Source organism: Lepidochelys kempii, chromosome 2 (assembly GCF_965140285.1).
Source record: "Lepidochelys kempii isolate rLepKem1 chromosome 2, rLepKem1.hap1, whole genome shotgun sequence".
In the NCBI taxonomy this organism is placed as follows: domain Eukaryota; kingdom Metazoa; phylum Chordata; order Testudines; family Cheloniidae; genus Lepidochelys; species Lepidochelys kempii.
Window position 1 is genome coordinate 49267362 of NC_136381.1, and position 13416 is coordinate 49280777.

Consider the following 13416-nt stretch of genomic DNA (forward strand, 5'->3'; position numbering starts at 1 on the left):
TAGCACTGTAGCATCCAGGAAGTGGATCTCTAGTGTGGACTGGACCAGGCTGAAGTTGATGTTGGGATGGAAATTGTTGAAATCATGGTGGAATTCCTCAAGGGCTTCTTTTCCATGGGTCCAGATGATGAAGATGTCATCAATATAGCGCAAGTAGAGTAGGGGCGTTAGGGGACGAGAGCTGAGGAAGCGTTGTTCTAAATCAGCCATAAAAATGTTGGCATACTGTGGGGCCATGCGGGTACCCATAGTAGTGCTGCTGATCTGAAGGTATACATTGTCCCCAAATGTAAAATAGTTATGGGTAAGGACAAAGTCACACCAGGTTAGCCGTGACATTATCGGGGATAGTGTTCTTGACGGCTTGTAGTCCATTTTTGTGTGGAATGTTGGTGTAGAGGGCTTCTACATCCATAGTGGCCAGGATGGTGTTATCAGGAAGATCACCGATGGATTGAAGTTTTCTCAGGAAGTCAGTGGTGTCTCGCAGGTAGCTGGGAGTGCTGGTAGCGTAGGGCCTGAGGAGGGAGTCTACATAGCCAGACAATCCTGCTGTCAGGGTGCCAATGCCTGAGATGATGGGGCGTCCAGGATTTTCAGGTTTATGGATCTTGGGTAGCCGACAGAGTACCCCTGGTAGGGATTCTAGGGGTGTGTCTGTCCGGATTTGTTCTTGTGCTTTTTCAGGGAGTTTCTTGAGAGTTTCTTGAGTTTCTTTACACCTTACAAAGTAAAGCATCAGAGTGCCTCTACATCATCTTGCACGATTGTGACCCCCCTCGTGTAGTGGCTACTCCAGATCATGAATAGCCCACTGGCTCTGCTTTGAGGGGTCTGGGTGTGGGTTCTGTATCCCCAATTGACCTGTACTCCAGCTGCATAAAGCTTGAATTCTTAGGCTCTATGTGGGTCCAGTGAATTTCACTCATCAGTAATTCTATTGAAGTCAGTAGAGAGATGCACATGCATAAGGCCTACTTGCATCTGTAGCGTGTGCATTAGGTTCTCAAATACTATGCGGAATGGAGGCAATATAAGTCAGTAGATTAGATAGGAAAGGAATGTAGCCATGTGATTACTCACAGCTCCTACCTTAATGTTTCCAGTAGAAATTGCAATAGGCTTTGGAATTAAAATAGCATCGGTGTGAGCAGATTTCTCCATTTTTGTCATTGCTGGCAAAAGTGTGCAAAAATTATAACATACATTTGTTCTTTTTAGTAGAACAGCCCCCAGCTATTGTAATGAAGGTTGTAGGTAAGTTATGTAACTAGATGTGTTTGTCTATGCATGTTTTTCCCTCCATTTCTTTGGATTATATTGGGCCTAAGGATTTTGCCAGTAAGTGTTGTTGAGTTTGATTGCATCAATACAAATACAAGCCTCATCAACCTCACATGGCTATAGTAGGAGCAAACTGTTCTCCCACAGCAGGTGAAATTCACTCCTGTGTCAAGAGCCAGCACAAGGCTTCTGCATCCCTTACTTCTCATTTAAGCCCTATTTTGAAGATGTATGGGCTGCATAGGCCTTGCTGCTGGTCCTCTGCACCGGGATGAATTTTACTTTGCATGTCTGTAGTTTCACAAGTGTCCAGTTCTTCAAAGCTTTATTTTTAAACTTCTGAATCCTTCTGTCACATCTGGGCATGAAATCTGAGGAAATACTCAGCTCCCTTTGGAGTTGGAGACAGATAGTGAGAAAATAGCTAGACTTTTTAAAAGGCCTGGGTTGTCAGCTTTCTGTCCAGTGGGGAATTTTCCTGACATAGGCTGTATGCCACTCCACCTTCTCCCCTACACCACATCATAAAGGAGATGTTTGGGGCATTGCTAATGGCAGGAGTAATTATAGCCAGAATGGATCAATCCTGCTGGTATAATTTAGAGCAGCCATTAGGCAGCTCTAACTTGCTCCAGGGTTGGTCCCAGGATCAGAGGAGCAGTAAGGTGACACAGAGCACAGCTGGCCTGGACTATATTGCAAATCAGGCTTCTGCACTTTGAGTCAGATCCACAAGTCTGCCTGGGGATCTGGTCCAGATTCAGAAGCTTGATCTGCACCATTATATTAATTATAGTGTCTTCATTTGTTGTACCTTTGTTCACCTGGGTTTGTGTTTGTGTTTGTCTCCTGTAAGGCACTATTTGTACTCCCAGTGAAGTCAGTGGAAATTTTGAAATTGACTACAATGGGAGCTGGATGGGGGTCCTAGACTGAAAGTACTTCTGTAAACCACCAGGCATGATTATGGTACTACTGGAGTGTTCAACATTTATAATAAAGCAAAAGCAATTTGGGGAGTTCAGTTAGATATGCTTTCATTTATTGGGTGTATTTATAATGATTGCATCTGAGCCAGGCTGGTTCTGAGTGTATTTCCACCAATCCAATCTGATAACATCCAGTGTTTTTCCCTCTGCATTTAGTGTTTGCTCCTATCCCTATCGAAGTCAAGAGAATTTTTGCCATTGGTTTTAGTGGGAGCAGGCTTGAGACCTGGACTGTAAAAAGAACAACAAAAAACACGCAGTACTAGAGTACTTACAATCATTGACAAACTAAGTGAGGTGGGAAAGGAATAAGTATGGATCATTTCCATCCTGGCTGTGTTTTGGCTGTCTCTTGGATATTTTTAGGACAAAAATGAAGCAAAGTATTATTTAAGTAATCTATTATGTTAAAAATAAATTAATGACATCACCTGGACATTATGTACTGAATGCAATCAATAATAGTAACACTGTCTCTTTTCCTAGCTAAAATTGCAGGGGGAATTTAGGTAGGTAGAATATAATTATCTGAGCTGAAATTTGATTAGGAAAATAGGGTTAATGCCCATACTCTTATAAGAAACATTATAAGATCTTTAATGCCATAAATGATCTGGACCTAGGAGTTACATCCCAGCTGAAAACTGTCCCTTCCTAAGACATTGGTTCAGCCCTGGTTCAGAAGATAGAGAACCATTGTCTTCACCAACCAGTAACATTTCAAGAAGTGGCTAAATGTTCCTTTGAGGTTTGCAATCCAGCTATGGACCCCACCCATCCTTCTTAATTTAAGAGCTCTGAAATGATAACAGCACAGGTAAGAATAACAGCAAGACATACACAAAAATCCAAAGAAGGTTTGAATCTTATCCTTAAAAAATAACATGCTAGAATCAATTCATTCAACCAACATCATGCAAGAAACACAACAGCCAAAAAAGAGACCAATACATTTTTAAAAAGTGTTCAGAATAAAAAAAGTGGGGAAAATGGGGAGAGCTAATCTGAATGCTATGGTACAGAACAGCAGAATGGAAGTCTTAAAAAGACAACTTGACAAGTGAGAGCATATTCCTTATTATTAATCCTAATCAAGCAAATGGTTCTTCCACATGAGTAAATTTATGCAGGTGAATATTTCCATTGAGTTCAAAGAACAATTTATTCATGCCATCTGCTGTGCTTGGAGTAGATTAACTACATCACCTCCAGTTCAGTAAAACAAAGTTTATTCTTTTCCTTAGGAAAAAAGAAAAGGAGGACTTGTGGCACCTTAGAGACTAACCAATTTATTACAACTAACAACACTTCGTTTTGCCACTAGCTAGCTATGATTGAGTTTCGCTAAAGAGACTGGAAGTACCAAAGTAGTAAGGTTGTTTATCCTTCCAGTTTATCAAAATGCACCTTGAGGTACATGTCCATGAATTACAAAATTCAATATGATCAGATATTGCTAATAAGAAGAATAGTGGCAAACTCTGCTTTGTTTCCTGAATGCTTCAAATACAGGCATTGAGGGTGAAATTAAATATATAGGTTCAACATTATATGAGATATTAAATCCCAGAGGTGAGGCTTTAAGGGGAGGGAGTGCAGATAGAGAGGGTGCACAGGGGGAGCTACACCCCTTATTTGCCATGTAGAGGGAATCTATAACAGCTTTGAATAGACTGGCATAGCAGAGACCACTGGGGTAGGTCAAGACCAGGAACATGAGTTCTAGAACGCAGAGCAGAGCCTCCAGGTTCAGAGGGGCTTGCAATGAGTACATGCTGACATAGTGCCATGGAGCCATTGCAGCTCCAGGACTTGCCCATAGGTTAGGAGTTGATTTCTATTCCCAACTACTCCTGTGGAGTTCCATGCATAAAACCTCATGCAGTGGAGGGGGTGAATTTCACTCTTAAGGAGCACTAATGATTGGGTGTGCAAACCTTGATGGTGTCACTTCATGAGACTATAAATCTTTAATTCACTGTTTGTTTCCCACCTAAGTTTCACTCTGAGTTGTGAGTTCAAAATCTCAAGGCAAAACTCAGTCCAAATGGCCAAGCTTCATTTGGCTTTGTATCAAGCCCATGGGAAACCAACCACACTTATCACATAATTTTCATTCAGACCACAATGCCTGGTCTGAACCATAAACTTTGGGGAACCTTGGAGACAGATATGGGTCCAAGCTTTACAACTCGGTGCCACCAGACTTCAGCAGGCCACAGCCGAGGATGCCAAATTCAAGACAGACTGTGAGAAATAGGGAAGACTCATCCCAAACTGGTGATTATTCTATCATTAGATTATACCAAGCCAGTAACAAAAGTGAACTGTATCACCACACTGGTTAACAAGAAGTTAAGGCATTTCAGCCCTTGGTTCTCCACCCAGACACTGGACTTTATGATGAGTGGTTACTGAAAACCAGTTTAATCAGTTATAGGGTCCTTCTAATCCCAAGGGACCAGCCACTTAACCAGGTCAATATATAAAACGGATCTTACCCAGTAATCATGCTGATACCAATCCTTTAGTAACCAAAAACTAAAGGTTTAATAATAAAAGAAAAGAAGAAGAGATTTATAAATGGTTAATAGATCATGGACATACAAGTGATTGCAAAGTCCTTATATTAGGTTTGAAGCAGTGATGGAATAAACTACTAGCTTGCAAAAGTCTCTCTGGAATTACCCAAAGAGATTGGGGGCCATCAGTCCTTGTTCAGAGCTTCCTTGTTAGAAATCCAGCCCAGAGAAATGAAGCAGAAAATGAAGCAAAAACAGAAATGTCTCAAGTGCCTTTTTATATCCTCTGCCATGTGCATGGAATGTTACTGTCTAAGACAAAGCCCACAGCCCAGGTGCATGGAAAATTAGTGGCCCAAGATGGAGTCTAGGGTCCCATGAGCATATCACATGTCCTTACATGGTTTGCTGACTCACAGAGGCAGTCTATGCCCATATTCTTTCTGAGGTGTCCACAGGAAAGGTTTATTGAGTGTGATGAATTTCTTCAATGCCCCATTGTGAGCTGAATGTCCTCAATAGGCCATCAGTACACAGCTCTCTGGCCCTAATGTAAATTCTATTGTGGGGGCGGGTGTTAGGACTAAAACACGTGGTAACACAATAGAATTTACATACCAGTACATAGCCAATATTCATAACTTCAGATACAAAGATGATACATGCATGTAAACAGACTAATCATACTTAGCAATTCATAACTTTTCTATTGATACCGTACATGATATGCTTTGTACAAGATTTGTTGCAATTATGTAACAGTGGTAATATCAATGATATAAATGGTCATATTCAATCATACAGCAGCACACTCAGGCTTATCTATAAATCAGTCCAGGTTCACGTGAAAGGGTTGTGAACTTTTTACTAAACCTGGGCTGGGTTTTGAGTCTGTAAGGAGGCCCAAACTCAGGTGATTTTTACCAACGTTGTATAAAGCTCTACTCACATCCCTACATAGATTGGCAAAAGAATTGCAGTCTCCACTCATGCAAACTGTTCTTCATTTCATGTCCCCCCAGGCAAGTAATCTAAGCTGCCTTCTCATAGAACCCCTATTGATTAGTCTGTTTAGCCTCCTGCCTAGTAGTATAATTATTATAGGAATTGTGAGGTCTATTTTCTCATATCTGCTGTTGGATTGCTACTGCGTGACAGCTTCCTCATTCCCAACAAATCCTTGAAGAGACTGAATTATTGGACTAGTCACCTCAGCTTTTCAAGAAAAATAATAGAGGCACAGGCCATAACAATAAAGTGATCGTCAGTCACTTTTTAGGGACTAATCTGCCACTGTCACTGTCTCTGTCTCTCTCCTCTTTTTGCTGTTTGCTGTCTCTCATTCCTAGGCAACATTGTATCTTTATTATTTGCCTAGTGTCAGCATTGTGTTTGGTGCATTATACACAGAACAGAAGACAAGGTGTCTGCCCCAAAGAGAATACAATCCATATAAGGGGATGGAAGGCAACAATAATCAGCATGCTTGGATGGTGGAGTTAAGCATGTCAGGGTTACTTTCCTGTTTTTGTTTAGATTCCCCACCACCACCTTTGCCTCCTCCCCACCGGTCACTTTTTAATTTGCCAAGTGAATTTAATTTTCCATGTTACACTGTTGGTTTCCCTTTTTGTGCTGCATTCAGCCTGGACAGTGAAAATAGGCTCATCCGTGTCACTTTCTCAGTCTCCTGCTGAGCAGGATGTTTCAGTTTCAGTATTTGCACGGACGTGTTGGTTAAAAAATAAATTGAGTCGACCGACGTTTTTAAAAGGAAGCTTGTCTACTGATGTTTGATTTGGTTAACACTTTATATTTACACAGCCAAAGTTTTAAACCTAAATTTGTGATGCCTCTTTAAAGTAATTGCACAAAAGACTCAGAACACAAACACTTTCAAATAGTTTAGCTCCACAATTGCTATCCAGTCCACAAACTTTTTCCTCACTATCTGGATTCTAAGAAAACTATAGAACCAGATCTTTAGGTCTGGCCAAATACTTAGTGGAGACCCTGATAGATGGAGACAAAGATGATTTATGCCACTTTTGTGATTCCCTAACCTTGAGGGCAGCTGATTTCTTGTTCAACTCCTGACATAAATTAGAGCAGTCTCGGGGTTGCTCTAACCTATGCCATCTGCAATGGCTCCCTAGGGGCCATTCTGTCAGCCCAGGATTTCTGGAGCAAAAGTTGCTCCAGCAACTCCCATTTGTGCCTTAATATATCTCCAGAATGTCCTCTACACTGGGAGGCTGCTGGTGGGGTAGCAGGAGACAAGGTTTAGAGCTATCAGTGTCAGCTTTCTGCCTTGCCTATGCCAGTTTTTCCAATACTTTTGAAAGCTGAGTCCCCTTTAAGGAAAATTAAACCAATTAAATGCTGCCTCCTTTACAGTCTCATCAGGTGATATTAAAGGCCTACTGCTCCACTCCACTCCTCTCTACCCCAGTCCTTCACATCCTCTTCCACTGCAGAAAACTGCTGCAGATCTTCATAATATACGTTCTACTTGCTCATATGGTATGATGAACACTGAAACAACTAAACATCAACATTATTAAAATAGCATCATTGGTACCTAAGTCAATATCACACATTTAAATGAATGGGATAGTTCGCTATTGTTTCAGGCTCTCTGCAAACTCAGGCAGACATCACACAGCATTTGTTATACTTTTTCTATGTTTTCAAGGTTTTCTTTACAACAATAACAGATAAAGACTTACTTTTAAAAAATGAAAGCTTGAACTCTGAAGAACAAGTGAGAAATCTATCTGTGATCCTCCCACCATGGGGGTATTCCCCACTGTTTGGAAAACACAATCCTATGCAATATGACCAAAGTGGGGCTGAGGATTTGGCACTTCATAGATAGTGCTAGAGCTGGGTTGATCTGATTTGATCTAATTGAATCTAATCTAAATCTAAGTCTGAATCTAAAGATAACCTGATCTAATCTGTATACTTCTAATACATCCATCACTGTAGTATCTAGATACCAGATTTTGGCATTCCCCCAATATCATCCAGAGCTTTTTTGATCCAGATTTTTGGTTCAGACACATCTATTATTTTCATCTATTATGTGGTGTTCTATGACATTTCTCACATGTGGAGCTCAAAGAATGGCTATTTAGTAAGTATTAATAGCCCTCAATCCTCTTAAGGATTCTGAAAGGATTACTATTATCTCAGGATTTATAAATGTAACTGATCTGAGAACACAGATCATTGCAAGAAGTCCTGCAAAATGGAGAAATAGCTGTACATTATGCACCAAATTGTTTGCAATACCAGATAACAAACGTAGCTAAATCATGTACAGCTGCCACCCATTCTGGATCAGAGCATTCAGAAAATTACTTTGTTCTTTACGTTCTTAACTTTCTTCTATAATGGACAGTTCAGGAAACAAACTGCTTCCCACAGCAGATCTTGAGACCTGCACTGCTTATGTGAATGGAACTCATATTGAATTCAGAATGTCAGATAACTGCGGTCCTCTGTGGAGATTGAGTCACTATAATATTAGTACGCGACTTAAACAGGTGGGTTCACTACAGTCTTTTCACCTCAGCTTCCTTCTGTACCTCTCCCTGTTACTTTCTTTCCCCCTGCCCTGTCTCCCTTCTCTTTCCATTTAGCTTACCCCCACCTAAGTAGACCAACCAACCCAACAATAAATAAATAAACTATTACAGCAGTAACATTATGTTTGCCACCAGGACTTTGTTCATGCTGCTTATATGTTCTGCCCTTTCTCCCATCCTCAGTCTGTTTTGTCTATTAAGACTGTAAACTCTTCTGGGTAGGGACTGTCTGCTACCCTATGTTTGTACCATAACTAGCACACATTGTTAGCTGACCTTTAGGCACTACCATAATAAACATCATTATTGTTAGTAATTATTATTATTAATAATAATAACAATAGCATCAACAAGGAAATGTAACTGACACTATTCTTGGGAATAAGTTGTATGTCATCCAGGGCTCACTGTACAATTCCAAGACTTACTTCCGAACTACTTCTTTCTAGGTTACTACTGAAATCCCAAGCTGCTCTAGCTAGAGATTATATTCACTTTGGTTCAACAATGAACACATTACCAGTGTTTAACAAATAAAAATAAATAATAATTAATCTACAACATGTTGAGTTCATAAGTTTAATATTATGCAAGAGAAAAGATGCATTAAGATTGCCGCATTCCAAGACCTGAATAGTGCTGTATACATTTTAAATCAAGATCTAAAACTGTAAAGTTGTAGATCTAAATTTAAAATGAGATTCAAGACTAAAACTTTGAACTTTCTGTTAGATCACCATGTAACTTTAATTATTTCTCTGTGCTTTTTACTAACAAACTCTTTGAGAAATGGTCTTCTCTGCTTACCTTAGCAAAAGCTTCTCTTAAAGTATCATCTGTCTCCACTTTTAGGACAACATCAGGTAGCATCTTCTTTAATCCCCTTTATACCACAGGACTATAGCTGTGTCTTGGAGGAGCTAAAGCAGTGAGCTCAGTTAGCTCAGTAATGAGATATTTTCCCCAACCCCTCTAGGGCACTGGTTAAAAATCTAGCTCAGACGAGTAGAGACTGAAATATGTTATCATTTGATGAGTTGATCTTAGTCCTGTTCTTAGTGATCACATGTTCAACTAAGCACAACTGGCATCTTAGCTAGCAGGAGAGCCAATCACTGAACTGTGCATGGAGCCTAATTTACCACCTCAGCATTGTGCTTGGTCAAGACTGAGACAGCAGACTGCAGGGACACTTGCCTCATCACTGCCTAGGTGCTAGACCTGTTCTAAATACAGCATTTGACTGGTTCTGTGATAGCATTATGGCATCCAGGGTACAATCCAGACCAGTGAGTGGCTGTGTCACCACTTGCCAAGCAATCTGGGGAGTCTCACAGTGCTTTGCTGCTGTAACGCCCAACCTGGGCTCCTCACAAGCAGCCAGGTATAGCATGCAGGTCACACCCGGAGTATCTGTGTATAGTTACAGCCCTGGTCCTGCAGCTCTGACCCCAGCTGCCTGTCACCAAACACTTGCCACGTTCTGGCTTCCACCAGCCTCGGTTACTGGTGGTTACAGTTACACCAGTTACAGCCTCGGTGACCCCAACACACTCTGAGTCCTAGATTCTCCCCACCCCCGAGAATGTGTGTTCTTCATTGTCCAGCCCTCTCCTGGGCAGCCCAGATAAATCAAGTCTGTTGCCCCTCTAAGGGGATCAATATACAACAGGCTGCTACTTTAAATGGAGTTACCCAAAAAATTTACAACACTGGGTTAGTTTTAATTAAAGAATAAAACAAGTTGATTTAACTACAAGGAGATATGTTTTAAGTGAGTACAAATATAAGGCACTAAAGTCAGAAATGGTTACAAGAGAGATAAGGATAAAAAGCTTTCTAAATTTAACAAAGTGGACTTGGTTCAAGGTGAAGTCATTTACCACAGGTTCCCAGTATCATTGCTGACCAAGTTTTAGGACAGGATCTGTTCTCAAAGTCAATAGGCTTTCTTTTGTCTTCTTAGGTGGAAAAGAGAGAGATGGATAGGGGGAGATAACTTGGGATGTTTTTGCCCCTCACTTTTATAGTTCAGTTCCCCTTTGAAATGCATTTTACTAGGGTCACTATTAGCAAAAGTTCATTCAAAAAGTAAACAAGGTGACATGGTGTCTGGGGGTGAAAGAGGATGCACGTTTTCTTCTCACCTCTGTTTGCTGAAATGTAGGTTTTCCCTGTCACCTGTCCTCTCCATCTGAGAACTCTGTTTACAATTTATATGTAAATTGAAGTAAACACACATTGCTTTGTTTAGAACCTGTTTGACCAATCCTACCTAATCAGGCTCTTTGGGTTTGAACATGTGCTATCAGCATCATTGAGAAGGAACTCGTAACTTTATATAATGTTGCTACACACATTTCATCATATTACTAATCAGTGAGTTATTAGTTTCAAATGCTACCTCACAAGGCATATTTTCTACAAAGATTATTACAATGGTGTGTAGGGTGTGAATACAGGGGTGCATTATCTCACAAGCATCAATCCTACATAAATACTAAATTGTCTTTTATCTAAGCTTCAGCATTATATGAAGAAGAGTTTATATTGCACAAGTAGAACATGATTTCACTAACCTAATTAAGGAGGGATCAACAGTTCTTAATGAAAGCAAACACAAGAAGACAAAGTATCTTTTACTGTTAATCCTTTTATAAATAAACTTTATTGGGTGTGTAGGATTTGGCTCTGTAACAAACGAAACATTGGTTATAATACTTCTAATAGCAGAGACAGATTTAACATCTGAGGTTGGAACATCACGGTGTTGACAGAGTATCTATCTGTCAACACTTTTTTTATATTACTATTTGTATAGAGGTGTTATTATTTCTATTCCGTTGGACTCAACTAGGTCAGTTAGATATAATCATTAACAAAATAGGTACAGATGATTAAGGTAGCAACATTCACACATTAGATTTTACATCTTATTTCTAGCTCCAAACTATAATCCTGTTCATTTCTGAGTGACCAGCACTTTCTAGGATTTATCCTACTAACCATAAACTAGCTTCAAATTCTCTCACAGTTCCTAATCACATGCTCTCCCAAATCATGTCTCTCTCTGTAGGTCTCCTGCTCCTATGCTTTGGATACCCGAAGGCAAGTCTTTCTGAAGCTCAGTTTCCTCAAAGTAACAAAGACTTTCCTGCAGCCTGTTGGTTTCTGTCTAGATCTCATTGTCATTTCCAGGTCCATCAGTTTATCAGCCCAGGCTTTCTGGATTTCATGCCCTATGTTCTCTCTTCACACTACAATCTAGCAGACATAGCTCTTCCTGCAGGAATCAAGTCACTTCTCTGAATTCTCCCTGAAGGCAATTATTGTCTTCCTCCCTTAGGAAATACCCCCACCCCAAGGAGTGGATAATACCTACAGCCCCTTTGTCTCAATATTCAGAGGGGTAGCTGTGTTTATCTGGATCTGTAAAAGTGGCAAAGAGTCCTGTGGCACCTTACAGACTAACAGATGTATTGGAGCATGAGCTTTCGTGGGTGAATACCCACTTCGTCAGATGCATCTGACAAAGTGGGTGTTCACCCACGAAAGCTTATGCTCCAATACATCTGTTAGTCTGTAAGGTGCCACAGGACTCTGCCACTTTGTCTCAATATTCTCCCTCTAATCACAAACTTTTTCTATTTAAGATTTCTCAGATGCTCTGTCCTAGGATCTGATTAACATCAGCTTGTGCTTTTTTCTTTTAACACTCTTGGCTTTGCTTCTCATCATAACTTCCCAGCTGTTTTACATTGTCATTAATAGAAGCGTTTTTGAAGCTGGGAAGGGATTTTTAAAATGTAAAGGGAGAAATGAGGCACAAACACCTGCTGGCTTCTAAACTCCCTCCTTTAAAGTGAGATGCTCTTTCAATAAGGCAGGAAAAGCAAATAAATTCACTCTTCCCAAGAGCCAATCATGCTTTCAATTCCATTATGCCCAAGTTTAGCTCCCCAGTCAGGTAAACAAACCCTTTAAAATTATAGTTTTTAAAGACTGCACCTTATTCTTTTCTCCTTTATGTCAGTGTAAATCAGGAGTAACTGACAAAATCAGTGAACTTATACTGGTGTAAAACTAGTGTAAGGAAGATGGACTCAAACCCAATGGAAACACTCTGGTGTAAATCCAGTGTAAGTGAGAGCTGTGGTGGATTAAAACTAAATGGGCCTTGGATCTAATCCAGTCAGTTGTCTCCTCAGCAAACCAAAGAACTCCATCCCCCTTCTTAAAATGCTCCTGGCACTCCTGACTCATTGCTCTGACAATGCTACCGCCTGCTCCCCTCTCTGATGTACACTGACCCCACCATTTATCCTTGGACCTAATCATCATGGTCCATGTGCCTCTCCCCAGGTCAGGGCCTGAATCCACGGCTTAATCCATTACTAGGGAGAGCACAATCAAATCAATTGTGTTGCTCTAAATTAAACTGGGTCACCCTGGATTTACAATGTTCTGATCAGAATCTGGCCCAAAGAAGTGACTGGTATAAATCAGTGGAGAGTTTGGCTCCTGCTTAGACAAGGACAGGAAAAATCAACGTTAGAGGACGATCACCCCATCATAGTGAAGCAGAAAGAATGTATGCATGGTGGGGAGGGTAAAAGAGAGTGGGGCTGCAAAACTGATCAAATAAATCATCATATTATACAAAAATATACATTAAATACAATGAAGGAGAATATGTACACAGCCCCCACCCTGAAGTTTTACAGCCATGCAGCAGTATTTTTCTCATGACATGAAAACAACAGCCACTCAAACAACCTTAGGCTGCAATATAACCTTCTCTCAGATTCTTTCTGCCTGAGAGACACTATTGAGTGAAACAGGCAGTGGAACATTTTCCCACTGGCTGCACTGAGGTAACACGAGGACAAGCTCTCTGATTATTTTGAATATTAGTGAAGCGGTTCCCAGTGAGCAACTGTGGGGTGAATATACTTCTCACCTCGTTAGCAGGGACTTCCTTCAGTTTAGACCAAATTTAGGTTAATCCATTACGTGCAAATTGGGTGT